The sequence below is a fragment of the Pseudorca crassidens genome, chromosome 11 (assembly GCF_039906515.1).
Source record: "Pseudorca crassidens isolate mPseCra1 chromosome 11, mPseCra1.hap1, whole genome shotgun sequence".
Classification (NCBI taxonomy): Eukaryota; Metazoa; Chordata; class Mammalia; order Artiodactyla; family Delphinidae; genus Pseudorca; species Pseudorca crassidens.
Window position 1 is genome coordinate 19,358,848 of NC_090306.1, and position 25,131 is coordinate 19,383,978.

A 25,131-nucleotide genomic window follows, 5' to 3' on the forward strand; every position below is an offset into this window, starting at 1 on the left:
CTACAATTCAAGCTTCAGAGTTTCTTCTACTTTGACTGTTCCATTTGGTCTTCTCCAAAATTCCACATGGCATTCAGACTGTTGGTCTTTCAGGGTGTTTCCTAAGCCTGGATTGCTCTTCCACCAAGGAGGCAAATTTTGCTATTGGATGTAATCTCGCATAGCTTCGTTCTCAACTCCCCTGCCTAGTTCCAGAATCTCTGCATGGAATGCTTCTTCGATATATCAACATTGGTATTTCAAATGTACAGACGCTCAAAACAATTCACTTACCTCCCACTAATTAAAAATATGTAAATAAATACAAACAATTAAATTTTCCAATTTCCTATATCTGTGAATTGCATGGCTTATATTTCAATTACTTAAGGTTAAAATTCATCCCTTATTGCTCCAGAAAGTCTACCCTAACGATTCCGTCTTTGGATTTCTGCTCCTATCTGTCCCCAGGTTTTACCATCTTGGTCCTGACTTTCTGGATCTCTTGCTTAAATGACTACAATGGTCTCCTACCTTCCCCTTTTAGCTTCTCCCCTTTCAATCAACCTCATACTGCCAGCATATTAACTAATTAATCCAAGGCATAGACCTAATCACCACCCACGTTCCCTTAAAAAACAAACAAAAATTTTTAATGGCTCCCCAAGTCCTCTTAAGTCTAATCACTAGCATGAGATTCAAAGTCCCCTTTACAGATTTGAACTGTAAAGTTTTTTTATGTTGTAAACAGCCCACCATATCTTTACAGTTATTATCTCCCTTTTGTATACCCTGTGCTGAATCCAAACTTACCCAAGCCGAAAAAGACACTTAAGATACCAGGATCTTAAATATATACTAGTTAAGCCCTACCAGTATCTAACATCTCTGCTAGGAAAATCATCCTTTAAGATCCAGCTCAAATACTGTTTTGTTTATGAAACTTTCTTTCTCTTTTCTATGAACCCTCATAGAACGTCAGGTTGTAGCTCTTTTGTAAGCTTTTTGACATTATATCTCACACTATAATATTTGGTTCATTTAGCAGAAGCTATAAGCAAAACACTTTGAAAAATATTTTAGGGATACAGTGGAGAACAAGATATTCATTCAGCAAAATGCAAAGAGAAAAAAAAACTTTTTTAACTGGAGTGGAAAGTGGAAAGTCATTCAAGCAGTTGAAAGAACTCAAGGGACGAATAAGATAATGACTGACAATTACCTTATGGATTTAGTGTGATGGAGATAACTGATGACCTTAGCAATGTTGGCAGGATAGAAGTAGAAGAGGACTGACGAGCAAGAAGGAAGAAAGAAAATGGAGACAGTAAGTTAAAACTTGGGGAAAATAAGTATATGAAGGGAGTGGTAGCTGGAGGGAGAAGTAAGATGAAAGGGAAGCTTTTGTTTATTTATTATTTAAGAGGGGAAACTTGACATGTTTAACCATTGAAGTTTCCAATAAAGAAGAAGTTGAAGATACTCGATTGAAGAATCAACGTTTTTGGAACTGCCAGAGGAAGTAGGTTTAAGCATGGGGGAGGAACTGGCCCTTCCAGGAGAAGGAGAACCTCCCAGCAAAAAAGGGACTGGAATCACAGCAGATTCAACAATTTTAGGTGCATATGTGAAGCTGAGGCTGCATACTCTCTCCTTCAAAAAACAGTGTCAAAGAGTAATTTCCTTATTTCTCCGTTTAAACATAAACCTGATTCTTATTCTTATGACTAAAAGGGAAAGAATTTAGAATAAACAAGAATTTTTAAGAAAATTATACTCAGTATTCATAAGCAAACAGATTTATACATTTGTTTATGAAAACAAAATATATATTTATTACATGAATATTCTAAAAGTCAAATAATGAAAATCTAAGCTTATATACCTACTTATAGTTTTAAGATAGTCTTTAATGCATTGATTCAAAAGTCTGACACATTTCTAGTAAACAGTTATTGGGCAATTGGAAACTTCTGCCATAAGACTGATAGGAGAAGGCACTCCCACCTCCTCAACTCCTTTTTCAATAATCACTTTGATTCTTTGACATGACAGTAATAATAAGTTTAGAAATAACCCTTCCTTCCAAATATCAATAATACCTTCTATAACCTAATTTTTCTGAAAATAAATATGAACATTTTCCTCTGTTATTTATATAGTATATCCCTATTTTTTCATTTATATTAAAAATGGTCACTTCTAACATAAGTGATTCCTAATTCAACCGATTTTTATTTACACATTGCACACATTGGTTTAACAAATGTAAAGGAACTGCAGAGATAACAGTAGCAATGCAATTCTCCTTATGGGAGAAGCAGGGTTCGTCATTTAGCAGGCAAACACAGGTTAAAGACCTCAAGTCGTCCTCCTGGTAAGTTTCAGAGCTGGTTCCAGAATTCATGCCCTATAAGTCCTATGAAGCTGTTTTGTTTTTTTTTTTAAACTGATCCGTGTTTCCTTCTCATAGTCTTATCAATCATGTGATCATTACAATAAACCATCACATTATTTTCAAATATCCTCCCTTACAACTAGGAGATAAAAATTCATGACTTGTTTATGGACTTACACAAGGCTATGTAGTTTTGGCTGAAATTAAAAATGACAAACAAATGGGAAATTCAGCTATGCAAAGCAACTAACTGGACACACCAATTTCTAAATATTACATACCCTTGTCATTAATGTGCCTATTATGAAAAAATAAGTTATACAGAACCGAAGAACATGATTCAAAATCAAAAGAATTCTGCAAATTAAAGACATGAAAACGAAAACTGATAGCTCTACTATTTAACATGAGCTCCCTGAACACAATCATCAGTCAAAATCTTAATCAGATAATGTTGCCCTAATCGTTGTTAAAGTCTATTTTCATTCATAATTTATATTCTGTGTATAAAGAAAGAAATTTTTAATGTTTTACCCAAGCTGTAAGTCCAAGTGATCCTTAAACCTTGAGAGCCACATCATGCCCCTTTATGGGCTGAAATCCCCTTAATGATTCCCATCTCACTCAGAATAATAGTCAAGGTCCCGCCATGGTCTACCAGGCCTTATAAAATGGTCATCACAATACCCTACCCTTTCTCATCTCTTACTTGTCCACTCCATACTCTCTCTGGCCACAGTGCTCTTCTTGACGCTCCTTCAACATACCAAGCACACTCATTATACTTGTTCTTCCCACTGAATGTAACTCTCTTCACCCATAAATCTAAATCATTCCCTCTCACTACATTCAAGTCTGTGCTCCGTTCTCTCCTTTTCAGAAAGGCCTACCCTAGACATGGTATTGGATACAGTCTCCCACCATCCTCAATTTACTCTGCTTTATTTCCTCCTTAGCATGTATCCCCATTAATGTATATATTAAAATCCTCGTGTTATGTTTTCCTCCACTAGAAAGAAAACTCCAGAAGAGTAGGAACTTCTGTTATACGTATGAATGAATGATCATCTTATCGTTTCATCCAGCTGAATAGGGAACTTCTCCAGAGAAACAACAGTAAAAGAAATCTTAATGTTCTTGAGTTCTTCAAATATCAATACAATTCAAAGTCAAGTATGAGTATCAATGGTATTCTTTATAAAATATAAATTGGTGAAGATGACAAATGATGATGGTATTTTTTATGTGTGTGTACAATGTTGTGTGCACAATGTGGTGTGCACAGTTGTTTGTGTTCCATAACCTGTAAGGCACATAATTCAGTGGGTCTACATCATATCAAGAAACATAGATTAATCTCTGTTACTAATATTTCATGTGACAGTGGGAAGCAAGGTAGGTTTGTAAAATAGATGCATTAGACTGAAGTTCTTTCTATGTGTCAAGACTATAAGGGATCTATGAGGTCTCTTCCTTCTTGATCTCACTTCCAAACAGGAAAAACTCAAACAACTGTATTCAATTTAACATCAATATATACATACAGCTGGATGCCAAGAAAATGCACTACTCTTGGCTTCAATTTATTTCTTTATAATGTTTAGTTCAATGATATTTATAAGCTGAAAATTGGGAGACGTTTACTACCAGAAAACTCTTTATACATGTATCACCAAAAAGTGGTTCTCAACTCTGCAAGAATCAGTGCAGACATACTTACAAACCCAATTACTTGGGCATATCATTCTAAACACAGCTTTTTGCAAGACTCTTTCTTAATTTAGCCAAGAACAGAGACCCGAGTATATGCAACGCATCAAGATATACTTGAAATTATCTTTCCTTTAAGCTGGAGAGTGGTGTTCTCTCAAGATGCATACAATAATAATCTGTTTAGTCCATAATTCTAGAAAATAACTAAATCCCTGAAGCATCCTGGCAGAAGAACTTTAAGCTTAGATCCTTTCTGAATAAGCCATTTCACTTGAAGAGATGTGATCAGACTGAAGAACAAAGCTATTTATCTCTCTGTGTGATGGAACCCGAAAAGCCCACTGGTAGCTGCTCTCCAGGAGGCCTGGATGTGGACAAGCTAAGTCAAATTCCAGGAGAGTTGTGGAAGTGGTAACACTAGAGGGGTAACAGAAAGGGAGAGGACTCCCAAGCTTCTATAAATAACTAAGCAATAGTAGCAAGAGTTGTAATCACTATTTAAGACAACCGGTAGTCTTCCTTGAAGCAGGAGATGAACACGAGCCATCAGTCACTCATGGTGACACACAGGGAAATGGGGACTGCAAAGGCCAGCATGGCTGCATCCAGCTTACTGAGGAGTGTGACTTACACTAAACTTTCCACAATGGCTGACAAATGCTCACAGTAGACCCTCTGACTAATTAACCTTCAATTTACATATGGTAGTCAACATTCAGTAGTTAAAATTAGCGTTGGTAAACAGATTGACTCTAAGAGCATCAAGAGCTTTTAGAGGTGTCCCTGTGCCCAGAGAACGGGGCAGAAAAGAAAGGAAACTTGACTTTCATGACCCAAGTGTTCTCCCACTACAGTTACATAATTAATAACACTGTATATGTTTTAAAGTTTTGATTCTGGAAAAGTCATCAAAAAGTCTTCATTTCAAAATTGTTTACACCCTAAAAAGGATAATAGAAATCAGGGTAACTGTGTACCATATTAGATAAGAAATCTTCTATTCCTGAAAATCTCTTCGGATTATTTTTTCATCTTCAAATCCTAAAAAGAGAATGCCTAAATGCTGGACTTATTATCTAAAGGCTTTAGTCGTTACTTGCAAAACTGAAGACCACACCAAGTAAGCATGGATAAGAAATAAACAAGTGGCAAGAGATCAAGAACTCCAAAATTAATGACAAAAGAATGATCAGCAAATGATAATAATACAATGTTCTGACCTGCTGAGTCTGCAATCTCTCCCACTCCTGATGTCCTTGATATTATCTATTTCTTGCAATGCTAAGAAAAAAATAACAAAGAAAGACAAGTATTTAGGGAAAAAAATCAAAGAAATTCTGAAATACTTAGGTGAAAAATAATTAAACATTATAAAGAGAGTTAAGATTTCTACTACATAACTTTGGAAGAAATATTAAGTAATTTCATTCTAAAATTTTTTCTAGACCAGATTCATAGCCACACAACGTCAGACTCATAGGACTATGCCAGTTAATAGCTGATGAATGAATAATAAATGAACACTCAAAAAACAAACTTTCATAAATGACAGGCAAGATATAATGATAGTTGAAATGTAAAAAAAATGTGAACCAATTATCTTGAAACTGTTTCAATTAAATCACTTTTAAAATTTTTATATTATTACTTCAGTCATGTAAGCACATGTGCATGTATGTAGCCTATGATCACCCTGGGCCCAGTTTTATTGAGAGAAACAATTTTAACCATTCTTATAGTCCATAATGGTTAACTTGAAATATACTTATAATGCAACCTTACTTACAACTACAATACTTCAAGGATAATAGGCTAACAGGCACTGAAATTTATTAACTACAGACTAGCACTTACCAAAGCACAGTGCTACATTGTATTAGGATACTAAGTTGTATAAGAATAAAGGGTTTACAAACTCACTGGATAATTTCTACGTTAAAACAATAAAAACAAAAATAGCAAACTAAACCCAGAAACACTGTATTGATACTTAGTCACTTTATCTGAGCCAGACCCCAAAGACCAGGATTTAAGCATTGGTCCCATGACAGAAGAGCTTTATGTCTTTAGAAATTTATCTAACCTCTTTGAAGGTTTATTTTCTTGATCTGTAATACGGTTTCACAGCCTTGATATAAATCCAAAAATTTAAAAAATTTTCAATACATGTAACTATATTATCATTATTTTATTATTTATGTATCGGTATAGAATTCTTTTTATAAGGAGAGGTTCATTATCTATTCTCAGCTGTTTAAACTTTGGCCTCAGAATAATTATGGTTTCAAAATGGTTTCAAAATGTTTAAACATTTGTTACTGACTTTTATGATCTTGAAACATGATCATTAAAATTGTATAAATATAAATTACATAACGTTTATGCCCTAGGAGGGTACAGTTACGTGTACCATCAATCAGATTATGTGGTTAGTATTTTATTTTATTTATGTATTGTTAACTAATTAATTAATTAGTTTTTGGATGCATTGGGTCTTTGTTGCTGCACGCCGGCTTTCTCTAGTCATGGAGGGTGGGGGCTACTCTTCATTGTGGGTGCGGTCTTCTCATTGCGGTGGCTTCTCTTGTTGCAAAGCATGGGTAATAGGCACGTGGGCTTCAGTAGTTGTGGCATGTGGGCTCTGCAGTTGTGGCTCGTGGGCTCTAGAGCACAAGATCAGTAGTTGTGGCACATGGGTTTAGTTGCTCCACAGCATGTGGGATCTTCCCAGACCAGGGATCAAACCCATGTCCCCTGCATTGGCAGGCAGATTCTTAACCACTGTGCCACCAGGGAAGCCCTGTGGTTAGTATTTTAAATAAGACTTCAAAATGATATGCTCAGGGTAACAGAATTCTACTTCTAGGATATTGATCTAACATACTAGAGCCAGGGATTTAGAGATGATCTAGGACCAGGTTACCTGTATAACTTTTGATTATTAGTTTATATAAGACTTCTCATTTTTGAAAGAAACAATAATTTGGGGTGGTTTCGGGGGTACCTAAATTCTTTCAAAGGCTACAAAATAGTAAAAGAAATTATACACCAAGACTAAGTGGGATTTATCCTAGGAATGCAAAGTTGGTTTAATGTCTAAGTATCAAATAATGTAACATATCATACTAATAAAATAAAACACAAAACCATACGATCACCTCTATAGATGCTGAAAAACATTTGACAAAATCCAACACCCTTCCATGATATAAACATTCAACAAACTAGCAACAGAAGGGAACTTCCTGAACCTAATAAATGGCATCTACAAAAACCTCACAACTGTCATACGTAGTAGTAAAAGACTGACTGGTTTCCCACTATGATCAGAAATAAGACAAGGGTGTCCACTCATGTCACTTCTATTCAAGACTGTACTGGAGGGAGACCTTCAAGATGGCAGAGGAGTAGGACGCGGAGATCACCTTCCTCCCCACAAATACATCAGAAATACATCTACACGTAGAATAACTCCTACAGAACACCTACTGAACGCTGGCAGAAGACCTCAGACTTCCCAAAAGGCAAGAAAATCCCCACATACCTGGATAGGGCAAAAGAAGAAAGAAAAAACAGAGACAAAATAATAGGGATGGGATCTGCACCTCCGGGAGGGAGCTGTGAAGGAGGAAAAGTTTCCACACACTAGAAAACCCCTTAACTGGTGGAAACGAGGGGAGGGTTGGGGGGAAGCTTTGGAGCCATGGAGGAGAGCTCAGCAACAGGGGTGCAGGGGGCAAAGCAGAGAGATTCCCGTACAGAGGATCGGTGCCAACCAGCACTCACCAGCCCGAGGGGCTTGTCTGCTCACCCACCAGGACGGGTGGAGGCTGGGAGCTGAGGCTCGGGCTTCAAAGGTCAGAACCCAGGGAGAGGACTGGGGTTGGCTGCGTGAACAAAGCCTGAAGAGAGCTGCACCACAGCTAGCCGGGAGGGAGTCCAGGAAAAAGTCTAGACCTGCCTAAGAGGCAAGAGACCATTGTTTCGGGGTGCACGAGGAGAGGGGTTTCAGAGCACCATCTAAACGAGCTCCAGACACGGGCGCGAGCCGCGGCTATCAGCACGGACACCAGAGACAAGCATGAAGTGCTAAGGCTGCTGCTGCAGCCACCGAGAAGCCTGTGTGCAAGCACAGGTCACTATCCACACCTCCCCTCCCAAGAGCCTGTGCAGCCTGACACTGCCAGCATCCCGTGATCCAGGGACAACTTCGCCGGGAGAACACAGCACACCTCAGGCTGTTGCAATGTCAAGCTGGCTTCTGCCACCGCAGGCTTGCCCGCCTTCCGTACCCCTCCTTCCCCCCAGCCTGAGTGAGACAGGGCCCCCTAATCAGCTGATCCTTTAACCCCATCCTGTCTGGGCAGGAACAGACGCCCTCAGTTGACCCACACGCAGAGGTGGGGCCAAATACAAAGCTGAACCCCAGGAGCTGTGCGAACAAAGAAGAGAAAGGGAAATTTCTCAGAGCAGCCTCAGCAGCAGTGGATTAAATTTGGACAATCAACGTGATGTACACTGCATCTGTGGAATACCTGAATACACAACGAATCATCCCAAAATTGAGGAGGTAGACTTTGGGAGCAACTGTATCCTTGGGGTTTGCTTTCTGCATCTAATTTGTTTCTGGTTTTATGCTTATCTTAGTTTAGTATTTAGAGTTTATTATCATTGGTAGATTTGTTTATTGATTTGGTTGCTCTCTTCCTCCTTTCTTTTTCTTATATATAAATATATATATTTTTTCTCTTTCTCTTTTTGTGAGTGTTTATGTGTATGCTTCGGTGTGTGATTTTGTCTGTATAGCTTTGCTTTTACCATTTGTACTTGGGCTCTGTCTCTCCGTTGTTTTGGTTTCTTTGTTTCTTTGTTTTAGTATACTTTTTAGTGCTTGTTATCATTGGTGGATCTGTTTTTTGGTTTGGTTGCTCTCTTCTTTCCTTTTTTTAATCACTTTTTAAATTTTTTTATTTTTAATAATTTTTAATTTATTATCTTAATAATTTTATTTTACTCTTTCTTTCTTTTTTTCTCCCTTTTCACTTGAGCCATGTGGCTGACAGGGTCTTGGTGCTCCAGCCAGGTGTCAGTCCTGTGCCTCTGAGGTGGAGAGCCAAGTTCAGGACATTGGTCCAACAGACACCTCCGAGCTCCACGTAATATCAAATGGCGAAAGCTCGCCCAGAGATCTCCATCTCAACGCTAAGACACAGCTGCACTCAACGACCAGCAAGGTACAGTGCTGGACACACTATGCCAAACAACTAGCAAGACAGGAACACAACCGCACCCATTAGCAGAGAGGCTGCGTAAAATCATAATAACGTCACAGACACAACAAAACACACCGCCAGACGTGGACCTGCCCACCACAAAGACAAGATCCAGCCTCATCCATGAGGAAGGCACTACTCCCCTCCAACAGGAAGCCTACAAAACCCACTGAAGCAACCTTAGCCACTGGGGGCAGACACCAAAAACAACAGGAACTACGAACATGCAGCCTGCAAAAAGGAGACCCCAAACACAGTAAGTTAAGCAAAATAAGAAGACAGAGAAACACACAGCAGATGAAGAAGCAAGATAAAAACCCACCAGACCTAACAAATGAAAAGGAAATAGGCAGTCTACCTAAAAAAGAACTCAGAGTAATGATAGTAAAGATGACCCAAAATCTTGGAAATAGAATGGAGAAAATACAAGAAAAGTTTAACAAGGACCTAGAAGAACTAAAAGGAAACAAACAATGATGAACAATGCAATAAATGAAATTAAAAATTCTCTAGAAGGAATCAATACAAGACTAACTGAGGCAGAAGAATGGGTAAGTGACCTGCAAGATAAAATAGTGGAAATAATTACCACAGAGCAGAAAAAAGAAAAAAGAATGAAAAGAATTCATGACAGTCTCAGAGACATCTGGGACAACATTAAACACATCAACATTCAAATTATAGGGGTCACAAAAGAAGACAAAAAGGGACTGAGAAAATATTTCAAGAGATTATAGCTGAAAACGTCCCTAATATGGGAAAGGTAATAGTCAATCAAGTCCAGGAAGTGCAGAGAGTCCTATACAGGATAAAGCCAAGGAGAAACATGCCAAGACACATATTAATCAAACTACCAAAAATTAAATACAAAGAAAAAAATACTAAAAGCAGCAAGGGAAAAGCAACAAATAACATACAAGGGAATCACCATAAGGTTAACAGCTGATCTTTCAGCAGAAATTCTGCAAGCCAGAAGGGAGTGACAGGATACATTTAAAGTGATGAAAGGGAAGAAACTACAACCAAGATTACTCTACCCAGCAAGGATCTCATTCAGATTCAATGGAGAAATTAAAACCTTACAGACAAGCAAAAGCTAAGAGAATACAGCACCATCAAACCAGCTTTACAACAAATGCTGAAGGAACTTCTCTAGGCAGGAAACACAAGAGAAGGAAAAGACCTACAATAACGAACCCAAAACAATTAAGAAAATGGTAATAGGAACACACATATTGATAACTATCACCTTAAATGTAAATGGATTAAATGCTCCAAGCAAAAGACAAAGACTCACAGACTGGCTGAATGGATACAAAAACAAGACCTGTACATATGCTGTCTGCAAGAGACCCACTTCAGACCTAGGGATATATACAAACTGAAACTGAGGGGATGGTAAAAGATGATCAATGCAAATGGAAATCAAAAGAAAGCTGGAGTAGCAATTCTCATATTACACAAAATAGACTTTAAAATAAAGACTATTACAAGAGACAAAGAAGGACACTACATAATGATCAATCCAAGAAGAAGATATAACAATTGTAAATATTTATGCACCTAACATAGGAGAACCTCAATACAAAAGGCAAATACTAACAGCCATAAAAGGGGAAATCGACAGTAATACAATCATAGTAGGGGACTTTAACACCGCACTTTCACCAATGGACAGATCACCGAAAATGAAAGGAAACACAAGCTTTAAATGACACATTAGACGAGATGGACTTAATTGATATTTATAGGACAGTCCATCCAAAACAACAGAATACACTTTCTTCTCAAGTGCTCATGGAACATTCTCCAGGATAGATCATAACTTGGGTCACAAATCAAGCCTTGGTAAATTTAAGGAAATTTAAATAGTATCAAGTAACTTTTCCAACCAAAGTGCTATGAGACTAGATATCACTTACAGGAAAAACTCTGTAAAAAATACAAACACTTGGAGGCTAAACAATACACTACTAAATAACCAAGAGATCACTGAAGAAATCAAAGGGGAAATGAAAAGATACCTAGAAACAAATGACAATGAAAACACAATGACCCAAAACCTATGGGATGCAGCAAAAGCACTTCTAAGAGGGAAGTTTATAGCAATACAATCAATCCTACCTCAAGAAACAAGAAACATCTCAAATAAACAACCTAACATTATACCTAAAGCAATTACAGAAAGAGAACAAAGGAACGCCAAAGTTAGCAGAAGTAAAGAAATCATAAAGATCAGATCAGAAATAAATGAAAAAGAAATGAAGGAAACACTAGCAAATATCAATAAAACGAAAAGCTAGTTCTTTGAGAACATAAACAAAATTGATAAACCATTAGCCAGACTCAACAAGAAGAAAAGGGAGAAGACTCAAATCAATAGAATTAGAAATGAAAATGGAGAAGTAACAACTGACACTGCAGAAATACAAAGGATGATGAGCGATTACTACCAGCAACTATATGCCAATAAAATGGACAACCTGGAAGAAATGGACAAATTCTTATAAAAGCACAACCTTCCGAGACTGAACCAGGAAAAAATAGAAAATATGAACAGACCAATCACAAGCACTGAAATTGAAACTGTGATTAAAAATCTTCCAACAAACAAAAGCCCAGCACCAGATGGCTTCACAGGTGAATTCTATCAAACATTTAGAGAAGAGTTAACACCTATCCTTGTCAAACTCTTCCAGAATATAGCAGAGGGAGGAACACTCCCAAACTCATTCTATGAGGCCACCGTCACTCTGATACCAAAACCAGACAAGGATGCCACAGAGAAAGAAAACTACAGGCCAATATCACTGATGAACATAAATATAAAAATCCTCAACAAAATACTAGCAAACAGAATCCAGCAGCACATTAAAAGGATCATACACCATGATCAAGTGGGGTTTATCCCAGGAATGCAAGGATCCTTTGTATATTCAAATCAATCAGTGTGATAAACCATATTAACAAATTGAAGGAGAAAAACCATATGATCATCTCAATAGATGCAGAAAAAGCTTTTTGACAAATTCAACACCCATTTATGATAAAAACCCTCCACAAAGAAGGCATAGAGGGAACTTACCTCAACATAATAAAGGCCATATATGATAAACCCACAGTCAACATCATTCTCAATGGTGAAACACTGAAACCATTTCCTCTAAGATCAGGAACAAGACAAGGTTGTGCAGTCTCACCACTATTATTCAACATGGTTTTGGAAGTTTTAACCACAGCAATCAGAGCAGAAAAAGAAATAAAAGGAATCCAAATTGGAAAAGAAGAAGTAAAGCTGTTACTATTTGCAGATGACATGATACTATACATAGAGAATCCTAAAGATGCTACCAGAAAACTACTAGAGCTAATCAATGACTTTGGTAAAGTAGCAGGATACAAAATTAATGCACAGAAGTCTCTGGCATTCCTATACACTAACAGTAAAAGATCAGAAAGGGACACTAAGGAAACACTCCTATTTACCATTGCAGCAAAAAGAATGAATACCTAGGAATAAACCTACCTAAGGAGACAAAAGACCTATATGCAGAAAACTAGAAGACACTGATGAAAGAAATTCAAGATGATTCAAACAGATGGACAGATATACCATGTTCTTGGATTGGAAGAATCAACATTGTGAAAACGACTCTACTACCCAGAGCAATCTACAGATTCAGTGCAATCCCTATCAAACTACCAATGGCATTTTTCACAGAACTGGAACAAAAAATTTCAGTTTGTATGGACACAGAAAAGACTCCGAATGGCCAAAGCAATCTTGAGAAAGAAAAACGGAGCTGGAGGAATCAGGCTCCCAGACTTCGGACTATACTACAAAGCTATACTACAAAGCTACAGTAATCAAGACAATATGGTACTGGCACAAAAACAGAAATAGAGATCAATGGAACAGGATAGAAAGCCCAGAGATAAACCCACGCACACATGTTCACATTTTTCATAAAGGAAGCAAGAATATACAAAGCAGAAAAAACAGCCTCTTCAATAAGTAGTGCTGGGAAAACTGGACAGGTACATGTAAAAGAATGAAATTAGAACACTCCCTAATATCTTACACAAAAATAAACTCAAAATGGATTAAAGACCTAAATGTAAGGTCAGACACTATAAGACTCTTAGAGAAAAACATAGGCAGACACTCTATAACATAAATTACAGCAAGATCCTTTTTGACCCACCTCCTAGAGAAATGGAAATAAAAACAAAAATAAACAAATGGCACCTAATGACACTTAAAAGCTTTTGCACAGCAAAGAAAACCATAAACAAGACGAAAAGACAACTCTCAGAATGGGAGAAAATATTTGCAAATGAAGCAACTGACAAAGAATTAATGTCCAAAATTTATAAACAGCTTATGCAGCTCAATATCAGAAAAACAAACAACCAAACCCAAAAATGGGCAGAAGACCTAAATAGACATTTCTCCAAAGAAGATATACAGACTGCCAATAAACACATGAAACAATGCTCAGCATCATTAATCGTTAGAGAAATGCAAATCAAAAGTACAATGAGGTGTCACCACACACCAGTCAGAATGGCCATCATCAAAAATCTATAAACAATAAATGCTGGAGAGGGTGTGGAGAAAAGGGAACCTTCTTGTACTGTTGGTAGGAATGTAAATTGATACAGCCACTATGGAGAACAGTATAGAGACTCCTTAAAATACCAAAAATAGAACTACCATACAGCCCAGCAATCCCACTCCTGGGCATATACCCTGAGGAAATCATAATTCAAAAAGAGTCATGTAGCACACTGTTCATTGCAGCACTATTTACAATAGCCAGGACATGGAAGCAACCTCAGTGTCCATCGACAGATGAATGGATAAAGAAGATGTGGCACATATATACAATGGAATATTATTCAGCCATAAAAAGAAACGAAATTGAGTTATTTGTTGTGAGGTGGATGGACCTACAGACTGTCATACAGAGTGAAGTATGTCAGAAAAAGAAAAATAAATATTGTATGCTAACACATATATATGGAATCTAAAAAAAAAGGTTCTGAAAAACCTAGGGGCAGGACAGGAATAAAGACATAGACATAGACAAGGGACTTGAGGACACAGGGAGTGGGAAGGGTAAGCTGGGACGAAGTGAGAGAGTGGCATGGGCATATATACACTACCAAATGTAAAATAGATAGCTAGCGAGAAACAGCCGCATAGCACAGGGAGATCAGCTCGGTGCTTTGTGACCATCTAGGGGGTGGGATAGGGAGGGCAGGAGGGAGAAAGGCGCAAGAGGGGGGATATGGGGATATATGTATATGTATAGCTGATTCACTTTGTTATAAAGCAGAAACTAACACACTATTGTAAAGCAATTATACTCCAATAAAGATGTTTAAAAAATAGTAAAATAAAAAATAATTTTTAAAAAAAGACTGTACTGGGGCTTTCCTGGTGGCGCAGTGGTTGAGAGTCCGCCTGCCAATGCAGGGGACGCGGGTTCGTGCCCGGGTCCAGGAGGATCCCACATGCCGCAGAGCAGCTGGGCCCGTGAGCCATGGCCACTGAGCCTGTGCTCCACAATGGGAGAGGCCACAACAGTGACAGGCCCGTGTACTGCAAAAAAAAAAAAAAAAAAAAAAGACTGTACTGGAGGTTACAGCCAGGTTTATTATGAAAGAACAGAAATAAAACACATCCAGGTTGAAAAGGAAGAAGTAAACTATACTTGTAGACAATGTCAATTTTATTTAGAAAATCCTAAGTAATTCCCTAAAAAAAACTATTAAAACTATGAACAGGTTCAGTAATATTGCAGGATACTTGATCAATATAAAAATCAGTTGGGGACTTCCCTGGTGGTCCAATGCTCCCAATGCAGGGGGCCCGGGTTCATTCCCAGGTCAGGGAACTAGATCCCACATACCACAACTAAGAGTGCACATGCCGCAACTAAAAGATGCCGCATGCCTCAACTAAAAAGATCTCACATGCTGCAACAAAGATCCCACACATACCAGGTAAGATCCTGTGTGTTGCAACTAAGGCCTGGCGCAGCCAAATAAATAAATAAATATTTTTAAAAATCAACTGGATTCCTATATACTAGTAATAAACACTACAAAAATAAAATTAAGAAAACAATTTCATTTACAAAAGCGTGAAAAAAATAAAATAATTATCAATTCAATAGTGTAAGTGGAAGACTTGTATATTAAAAATTAAAACACTACTGAAAGAAATGAAAGAATATCTAAAAGAGATGAAAATGCATCCCACATTCATGGATCAGAGAACTTAATATTCTTAATATGAAATATTCCCCAAATTGATCTATGGATTCAACACAATCTCTATAAAATTTCAGCTGGCTTTTTTGGTAAAAACTGACAAACTGTTCCTAAAATTCATAAGGCAATGCAAGGGATCCAGTATAGCTAAATCAATCCTGAGAAAGAAGAAAAAGTTGGGGAATGCATCCTTTACCACTTCAAAACTAAAGACAAAGCTACAGTAATCAATACAGTGTGGTACTGGCATAAGGATGCAAATATAGATAAATGGTATAGAATTGAGAGTACAGAAATAAACCTAGACATTTATGGTCAATTGAGTTTCGACACACTTGCCCAGACAATTCAATGGGGGAAAGAACAGTTATGATATGACAAAAAATAAATAAATAAATAAAGTCTTTGTTTCTGGTTCTTTTTTTTTTTTTTTTTTTTTTGTATTTTTTAGTTTTATTTATTTTTTTACACAGCAGGTTCTTATTAGTTATCCATTTTATACATATTAGTGTATACATGTCAATCCCAATCTCCCAGTTCATCACACCATCACCACCACCCCCCGCCACGTTCCCCCCTTGGTGTTCATACATTTGTTCTCTACATCTGTGTCTCAATTTCTGCCCTGCAAACTGGTTAATCTGTACCATTTTTCTACGTTCCACATATATGCGTTAATATATGATATTGGTCTTTCTCTCTCTGACTTACTTCACTCTGTATGACAGTCTCTAGATCTATCCACGTCTCTACAAATGACCCAGTTTCGTTCCTTTTTATGGCTGAGTAATATTCCACTGTATATATGTACCACATCTTCTTTATCCATTCGTCTGTCGATGGGCATTTAGGTTGCTTCCATGACCTGGCTATTGTTCCTGATTCTTGACACAGAGCTTTGAAAACCCTTGGAATTCCCTGAGTGGCATGTGTGACTTTGTTATGCTATGAGGTGGCTCTTGTCAGAGTTCCCAGATAGCTTCAGGCTGGGAGAGAATGTCAGAAAAAGCAACCAAGTGATTTGAGGAATGGAACTTTGAGACACCTCCCCACCCCCCAACCCCTGACCCTCCCCCATGCAACCTCTGGGGAGAAGAGATTGAGAGGCTGGAGACTGAGTTTAATGACATAGCCAATGATTTAATCAACCATGTCTATAATTATGTCAATAAAAACTCTGAACAACAAGCTCAGAGAGCTTCCTGCTTGGTGAATACATTGATGTACTAGGAGGGTGGCAACCCTGGCTCCACAAGGACAGAAACTCCCATTCCACAACCCTTTCGGCCTTGTTCTATATACCTCTTCATCTGGCTGCTCATCTGAATTCCTTACAATAAAACAGTCATCATAATTAAGCACTTACATGAATTCTGTAAGTCATTCTAGTGAATTACGGAACCTGAAGCAGTGTCGTGGGAGCTTCCAAATCTGTAGCCAATTCAACCGGGCAGAGGTGCCCCTTGCCTGGGGACCCCACTTGCAGCTCTCTTCTGAAGTAAGGGCGGTCTTACTGGGGACCTTAGCCTTTGGTTCGTGGGATCTGGTGCTAACTCCAAACAGTTAGCATCAGATTGATTTGAATGATAGGACACTCAGCGGATGTCAGAGAACTGGTATTGGGACATAATCGTCTTTTCAGCAAATGGTTCTGAGAAAACTAGATATCCACATGCAAAAGAATGGAATTAGATCTTTACTTCAAAACCGTATAAAAAATTAACTCAAAATGGATGATATAACTAAATGTAAGAGCTAAAACCATAAAACTCTTAGAAGAAAGCATAAATATTTGTAACCCTGAGTTTGGCAATGGTTTCTCAAATACAACACCAACAGATAAAATGAGTAACAAAAGAAAAAAATCAATAAATTGGACTACACCAAAATACAAATGTCTGTGTTTCAAAGTACACCATCAAGAAAGTGAAAAGGCAACCTACAGAATGAGAGAAAATGTTTGCAAATCATAGATCTGATAAAGGACTTGTATCCAAAATATAGAAAGAACTCTTAAAACTCTATATTAAAAAGTCAAACAATCCAATTAAAAAATGGACAAAGAATCTGAATGGATATTTTACCAGAGAAGATATAAAAATGGCCAATTAGACTATGAAATATACTCAACATTAGCCACTAGGTAAATGCAAGCCAAAACCACAATGATATACTACTTCACATCCACTAGGATGGCTATTTTTAAAAAAGAGATAATAACAAGTGCTGATAAGAATGTAGAGAAATTGGAACCATCTATGTCACAGGTAAGAATGTGAAATTCTGCAGGTGTTCTGGAAAATAGTTTGGTGGTTCCTAAAATGTTACATACAGAGTTACCATATGACCCAGCAATTCCACCCCTATGTACTTACATACACAAGAGAAATGAAACATGTGTCCATACAAAAACTTGCACCCGAATGTTCATGGTAGCATTACTTATAATAGCCGAAATGTGGCAACAATCTAAATGTCCATCAACTGATGAATGGATAAGCAAAATGTGATGCATCCATACAGTGGGATATTATTCAGCCATAAAAAGGAATGGAGTACGTGTTACAGCATTGATGAACCCTGAAAATATTATACCAAATAAAAGAAGCTGATAACAAAAGACCATATATTGTATGATTTCATTTATAAGTCCAGAATATTACCTATTCTATAGATTTACCATCTATAGAAACATCGAGCAGATTAGCAGTTACTTAGAATTATAGGGAAAGGAGATTTGTGGGGTAATGGGAAGCAACTGTTAATAGCTTCTTTTTGTTAGATGAAAATGTTCTAAAATTATACTGTGGTGATATTGAACAACTCCTTGAATTTACTGAAAAACACTGAATTGCACACTTTCAATGAGTGGATTGTATAGTATATAAACGATAACTCAATAAAGCAGTTTTTAAAAAATTACACAGATAAAACAAAGACATGTTAACACATTATCCCCATTTTTAAAAGGAAAAGTACCCACATCTGTCTTGAAAAAGTTTATGTTAGGATGATACCAAAGAAATTTTACATTTTGATAGATTATTGCTTGACAGATAACATTAATGGCATGCCAAGATTAAATACCAATAATAAAATAATAGTAAGGTGTTCTACTTTTAAACTAGTCTTCAGAGATTAGTCTTCCAATAGAACTCAAGTATTTTAATAAAATCCAAGTATAATTTTCACTTTTTCAGGGCTGGTAGTGTAGAAAAAAATCTTTTCATCCAAAGTATGGTGATAGTTCAGAATACAATTTGTTAAAAGCTGTAAATCACGTAGACACTTTTGTGATTTTAGAATTCTCTACTTAAGAATGACTGTTAAAAAGGAATACTTTAGCTGCCAAGCAAAATTAGATACGTATGTGAGGAAACATATACTTTGAAAATATCAAGTTTCAGCGACATAAAATTCAAGTTTACCAATCCTATCTATTTAAACCTTCAATTTTAATATGAATTCATTTAAACAAGTACTCAGAAGCTACATTACCCTATGGGGCTATCTCATATTTACCCAATTTCAATGATATAATAAGAGTTATAAGATTAAGCAATGTGATCAATTCTAGTTACACAACCTAAAATGACTAAACTCTTTGTTAGTCAATACATGTTTGACTATTCAAGTATAATTTCTGCCATTGAAATTTATATAAGGTCTGCTGCCGTCTCTTAACTGTGCAGGCACATTGCTTCGAGTTCAGCTGCAAATCTGTTGAATAGCAACCATCTACCTATTCATCTATTCATTTATTCAACAAAAAAGTTACTGAGCACTTACCATAAGATATTGCTTATATAATAAGGCAGAATGGAGAAATAAAAAGAACACGTTTTGAGATCATCTAGACTTGAGTTTAAGTTCAGGCCTCAACTTATTATAGGTGGTAAAACCTTTCTGAACCTTAGTTTTCTCATTTTTAAAGTGAGAATTAATTAAAGTAATAAATGTTACAGAACCCAATAATAAATGTTCTTTTTTCAGCCTAATTTGAAGGCTAAGAAGATTAATCAGATATGAATTCTGCCTTTTATAAATTAACAGTACAGCAGACATTATAATGTATATAAGTAAATTAAATAAGGTGAAAAATTATACAATAGAAATTTCCAGTGATAAAATAAGAAATGAGATGATCCATACCAGATGTACATAACATGGCATCATCATCATCACCAAATAGAAACAGCATTTATATAGTTGGTTACCAAGCTAATTAAATAATTATCAACTGAAAAATAGAAGATCAATAATCTTGGTTTGTTCCAAGGAAATTCTGAGTAATTGCAAGTAAAGTTTAATGTTAGAAGATTATAACGTTATAGAAGATTATATATAGAAAAGATGCTTACTTATTAGTATTGTTTCTTATGGTAATGAATAAAAATGCCACATTTCCTCTATCAAGAATTTGTTAATTCTGGCTATCCCATCTCCAGCCTATATGGATGACCACTGGCAAGTTACTTTAAGTCTTGGTTCCTTCCTTTCCTCATCTGTTAAATGGGAATTAAAATCATGCACGCTTTATTGGGTGAACAATAGAATAAAATGAGTGCGTGTCAAGTGCACGAGTGCCTAGTCCATTAAGTACCTAACACTGTAGGTATTCAAACAATGTTCGACAGTCTTATCCCTCTTATTATAATCTTTCACACCACAGCAAGAACATGTACAGGCATTTTAACTAAATTTTAATTACCATTCAATGGGAGGTGAAATATCATAGCAGAAAAGATTTTTGCATGCATATTGGGAAAACTAGGGCTTTTTCTTTGTATCATTCATAATGGCCAGCAGAATGAAGTTCTATGACTGGCCAAGACTACATCATGTGCCTTTGTGGTGGGCAGATAATGAGAAACAGTTCAACCAAAAGAAAGGGTATGTATATAGGTATGGGGGGATGTTCTTTCTAGAAGAAGGGAGTGGTAAGCCATGCTGAAAGATAAAACAACATGCCTACCTACTTCTACCAAGTGAACAGGGATAGTCTTTGCCTTAAGTTATGATTTCTAATTTAACTGAACTCAGAAGATGGTAAATAAATGAGTGATTTATATAAATTTAGAACTCTTTAATTAAAAAGTCCTCATGATAATAATGGAGGGAGTCTCCTCTCCCTGACCTGTTGCATCTAATTGGCCATTGAATCATCCTCACTCAATCTCTCAAATATCTATAAAATATGTCCCTTCCTCTCTGTTTCCATAGGTATCACCCTTCTCCACACTCATGTTCTTCTCTTACCTTGACTATTATGAGTGATCCCTTCCTTAGCTGTTCTCCTTGCTTTAAGTCTCAAACCCTACATGAGACAATTTTTCCATGTTCTGCCATTCTTCTCTACCTATTCTTCCCTCAAGACCCAATCCAATCATTGTACCTTCTCAGTGAAGTCTTTCCTAACTCTCCAAGGGATATTGAGGAACTTTTCATTTCATGGGACTTAACAAACGGCAACTTAGCATATATATGGAAGTATCCACTTATGGGTGGATACTTAACACAAGTTAAGTATCCACTTGTGTCAAATTAACACAAGTTTTTATTATAATACCCCATGCTGGAAAGGTATGGTAAAGTGGGGCCTTTCATATGTTGCTACTAAAAGTTAAAAGTGGTTCAAATTTTTTGAAAAATATTTGGATCATCTAGACCAGCAGTCTTACACATGTTCCTATGTAATTTCATTTCTGGAAAATATATCCTGAGGAAAGAATTCCAAAAACAAGAAAAGTTTATCCACAAATATATTTTTCTAGAAATTATTGATAATATGAAAAAAGGAATGAGTCAAAATGGCTAACAATAGGGCATTACTCAAATAAACTACAGATCACCTCCCTACTAATCTGCTGAGGAAAAGAGGCTTAGTAATTAGCAGAGCCCAGATGCAAATACACATTCCTGTGACTCCAGTGCCTGAAAGTTCCTAAACAGTAATTCTGTTCCAAAATATTAATGTTCTAAAAGATTAATTTTGGTTAATAGAAGATTTGTAGTTTACATAACCAATGATACATACACACACACACACACACACATTCACACACAAGATATAAAAATGACTCAAAGGATTAATGCCAAAATGTTACAATATTAATTTTAGAATTACAAAAATTGCTTAGTTTCTTTTGCTAATCTACATTTTCTAAACATTTCTCCAATAAATTATATAACTTTCATAATAACAAAAGTTTATTAAATAGAATATCAAAACTTTATACAAATTGTATAATGCTATTTAAGTGTGGGGATCAAAGGGTTTTGCAAAAGTTCTGAGTTGGCACTTAGTGCCCTTATAATAACCCCATCTTCCTCCTCAGAAAACAGACACCCACCGGAGCACCCCATCCAGGTCCATTTCCTATGTATTAACCAAAAATCTTTTTTAAAAAACATTTACTGACTTATTTTATTATCCATTAGACATCTCATCTACACTGACTCTTCACTAACTTCACAACCACCCTATGAAGTGTGCGTTGTTAACACATAGCAAATGAGGATACTGAGTTAAACTTAGTTGCTCATGGTCACATGGTCAGCATGTGGCAGAGGTAGGATTTGAACTCAAGACTTCCTGACATCAGCAACGAGATATCACCTCACACCTGTCAGAATGGCTATTATAAAAAAGTCTATGAATAACAAATGCTAGAGAGGGTGTGGAGAAAAAGGAACCCTCCTACACTGTTGGTGGGAATGTAAATTGATACAGCCACTATGGAGAACAGTATGGAGGTTCCTCAAAAAACTAAAAATAAAACTACCATATGAGCAATTCCACGCCTGGAATTCCACTCCGGAATTCCAGGAGTGGAATTCCACTCCGGAAAAAAATGAAAAGGCTAATTTGAAAAGATACATGCGCCCTGGTGTTCATAGCAGCACTATTTATAATAGCCAAAACACGAAAGCAACTCAAATGCCCAATAGACAATTGGAATATTATCCAGCCATAAAAAAGAATGAAATTCTGCCATTTGCAGCAATGTGGATAGACCTAGGGAATATTACACTTGGTGAAATAAGTCAGACAAAGACAATGTATGATATCACTTATATGTGGAATCTAAAAAAATGCAAATGAATGTATACGCAAAACAGAAACAGAGTCACAGATATAGAAAACAAATCTGTGGTTACCAAAGGGGTGAGGGAAAGGGGGAGGAAGAAATTAGGGGTACAAGATTAACAGATACAAACTACTATGTATAAAATAGATAAGCAACAAGGATATACTGTATAGCACAAGGTATTACAGCCATTATCTTGTAATAACCTATAATGGAATATAATCCACAAAAATATGGAATCACTGTGCTATACCCCTGAAAGTAACACAATATTGTAAATCAACTATACTTCAATTTAAAAAAATCCATTTTCTTTCCAACAGACCACACAGATCACTTCAAAACATACTTGTCCATGTACCAATTCCCCATTTCTTTCTCTTTTCAAGTGTTTGTGAATGTATCCAATAAAGTACTTGTTACTAATATGGAAATGAGCTAGTCAGGTTACAGTGGGATAAGCACAAAAATTGGAGGCCTCTCCCCATCACCACCTGTCACTGTCCCTTCTTCCTTTTCTTTTATTTCCTGCATAGCACTTAGCATTTCTAAAACTAGTTTGTTTTAGAGATCTAAAACATTTTAGGCAAAATAGACCTTGCCTATTTTGTTCACTGCTTTACCTTTAGCACCTAGAACAGTGCCTGATTTAAACTGGAGTTTAATAAATACTTAGCAGATGAATAAATAAAGGTACTTATGAGAACAGGTGAAAATCCCTCTCTTTACTAAGCTATGTGTCTCGACAAATCTACTAGCCTCTCAGCTTTTAAATGCCCACTTCTTTAATGCAATACTGCCCAAGGTTGTTATGAGTAATTCATTCATTTCAAAAACTACTTATTGAGCACCTACTATATGCCAAATATTCTACGCAATGTGATAGTAGCAGGGAACAAAACAGACAAAAATCTCTTACGCAGCTCAAAGTCTGGTGAGTGAAGACAGAAAAGAATGTAGCTTAATATGTTAGATGTTGACAAGTATTTTGGAGACAAAACAGCTTGTGGATAGGAATCTGAAAGGAGGATCTGCAGTTTTAAGCAGGGTAACTGAGAAAGAGGACAGTTGAGTAAGGAGGTGAGGGAGCCAGACATGCATATTGGGGAAAGAACTTTTCAGGCAGCAGGAATAGCATGCTGGCGCGACTGTATTTTCAGAGTGGTTGCAATGTAGTAAGTGACGAGAGAACAGTAAGAAATGAGATCAGATAAGCGCGGCAGGGGAAAGGACTGACTGTGTAAGACCTGTACACCATAGTAAGGATATTGGCTTTTGTCCTTAGAAAAATTAGCAGTCATTGGAGGGGGTTGAGCAGAAGCGGGATATTCTGTGACTTAGATTTTTAATGGGCTCAGTATTTCTCAATAGGGTTGCTATTGGCATTGTGAGTGGCCAACCTCTCTTTGTCCTTACCACCAAGCACATGGCAGGTCATCTCTAAACTCAGCTCACCAAATGCCAGTAGTAATTCCCAGAACTTTTTTTTTTTTAATTTTTTAACATCTTTATTGGAGTATAATTGCTTTACAATGTTGTGTTAGTTTCTGCTTTATAACACAGTGCATCAGTTTTACATATACATATATTCCCATATCTCTTCCCTCTTGCGTCTCCCTCCCTCCCACCCTCCTTATCCCACCCCTCTAGGTGGTCACAAAGCACTGAGTTGATCTCCCTGTGCTATGTGGCTGCTTCCCACCAGCTATCGGTTTTACATTTGGTAGTGTATATGTGTCCATGCCACTCAACAACCAAAAATGCCCCCATTTATTTCCAGAGCTACGTTAGAAATAGACAATGGTAGGTGTAAAGGTAGAGTCTATTTTAATATTCCAGGCAATACTTTATGTCATCTTGAGCCAGAGTGGCAGTGGTGAATCAGAATATGTATCTTTTAGAGATAGGATTTGCAAATGAATTGGATATGGGTGTGAATGAAAGCTAGGAGTCAATGAAGACTCCCAGGTGTTTGGAATGAGCAAATAGAAGGATGGAGTTGCTCTTCCCTGAAAGACTGAATGTCGATGGAACAGATTTGGTGAAGAAAGCAGGCATTCAGTCAAGACACGTTAAGAACTACTACATAGGGCTTCCCTGGTGGCGCAGTGGTTGAGAATCTGCCTGCCAATGCAGGGGACACGGGTTCGAGCCCTGGTCTGGGAAGGTCCCACATGCCACGGGGCAACTAGGCCTGGGAGCCACAACTACTGAGCCTGTGCGTCTGGAGCCTGTGCTCCGCAACGAGAGGAAGCGACAGTGAAAGGCCTGCGCACCGCGATGAAGAGTGGCCCCCGCTTGCCACAACTAGAGAAAGCCCTCGCATAGAAACGAAGACCCAACACAGCCAAAAAAAAAAAAAAAAAGAAAGAACTACTACATAAAAGCAGATATG

At 37.1% G+C, this 25,131-nt stretch overlaps 1 protein-coding gene across 3 annotated transcripts in view; it reads right to left on the bottom strand.

Annotated features, from left to right (window-relative positions):
* The window catches only part of SOX5 (SRY-box transcription factor 5), a 991,426-nt gene that overhangs the window by 642,528 nt on the left and 323,767 nt on the right, over positions 1–25,131 (bottom strand). For all 3 annotated transcript variants that reach the window (XM_067695917.1, XM_067695916.1, XM_067695915.1), the window contains one exon: positions 5,311–5,371. The gene's annotated coding sequence lies outside the window, so the exon portion shown is untranslated. The remainder of the gene's footprint in view (positions 1–5,310; positions 5,372–25,131) is intronic.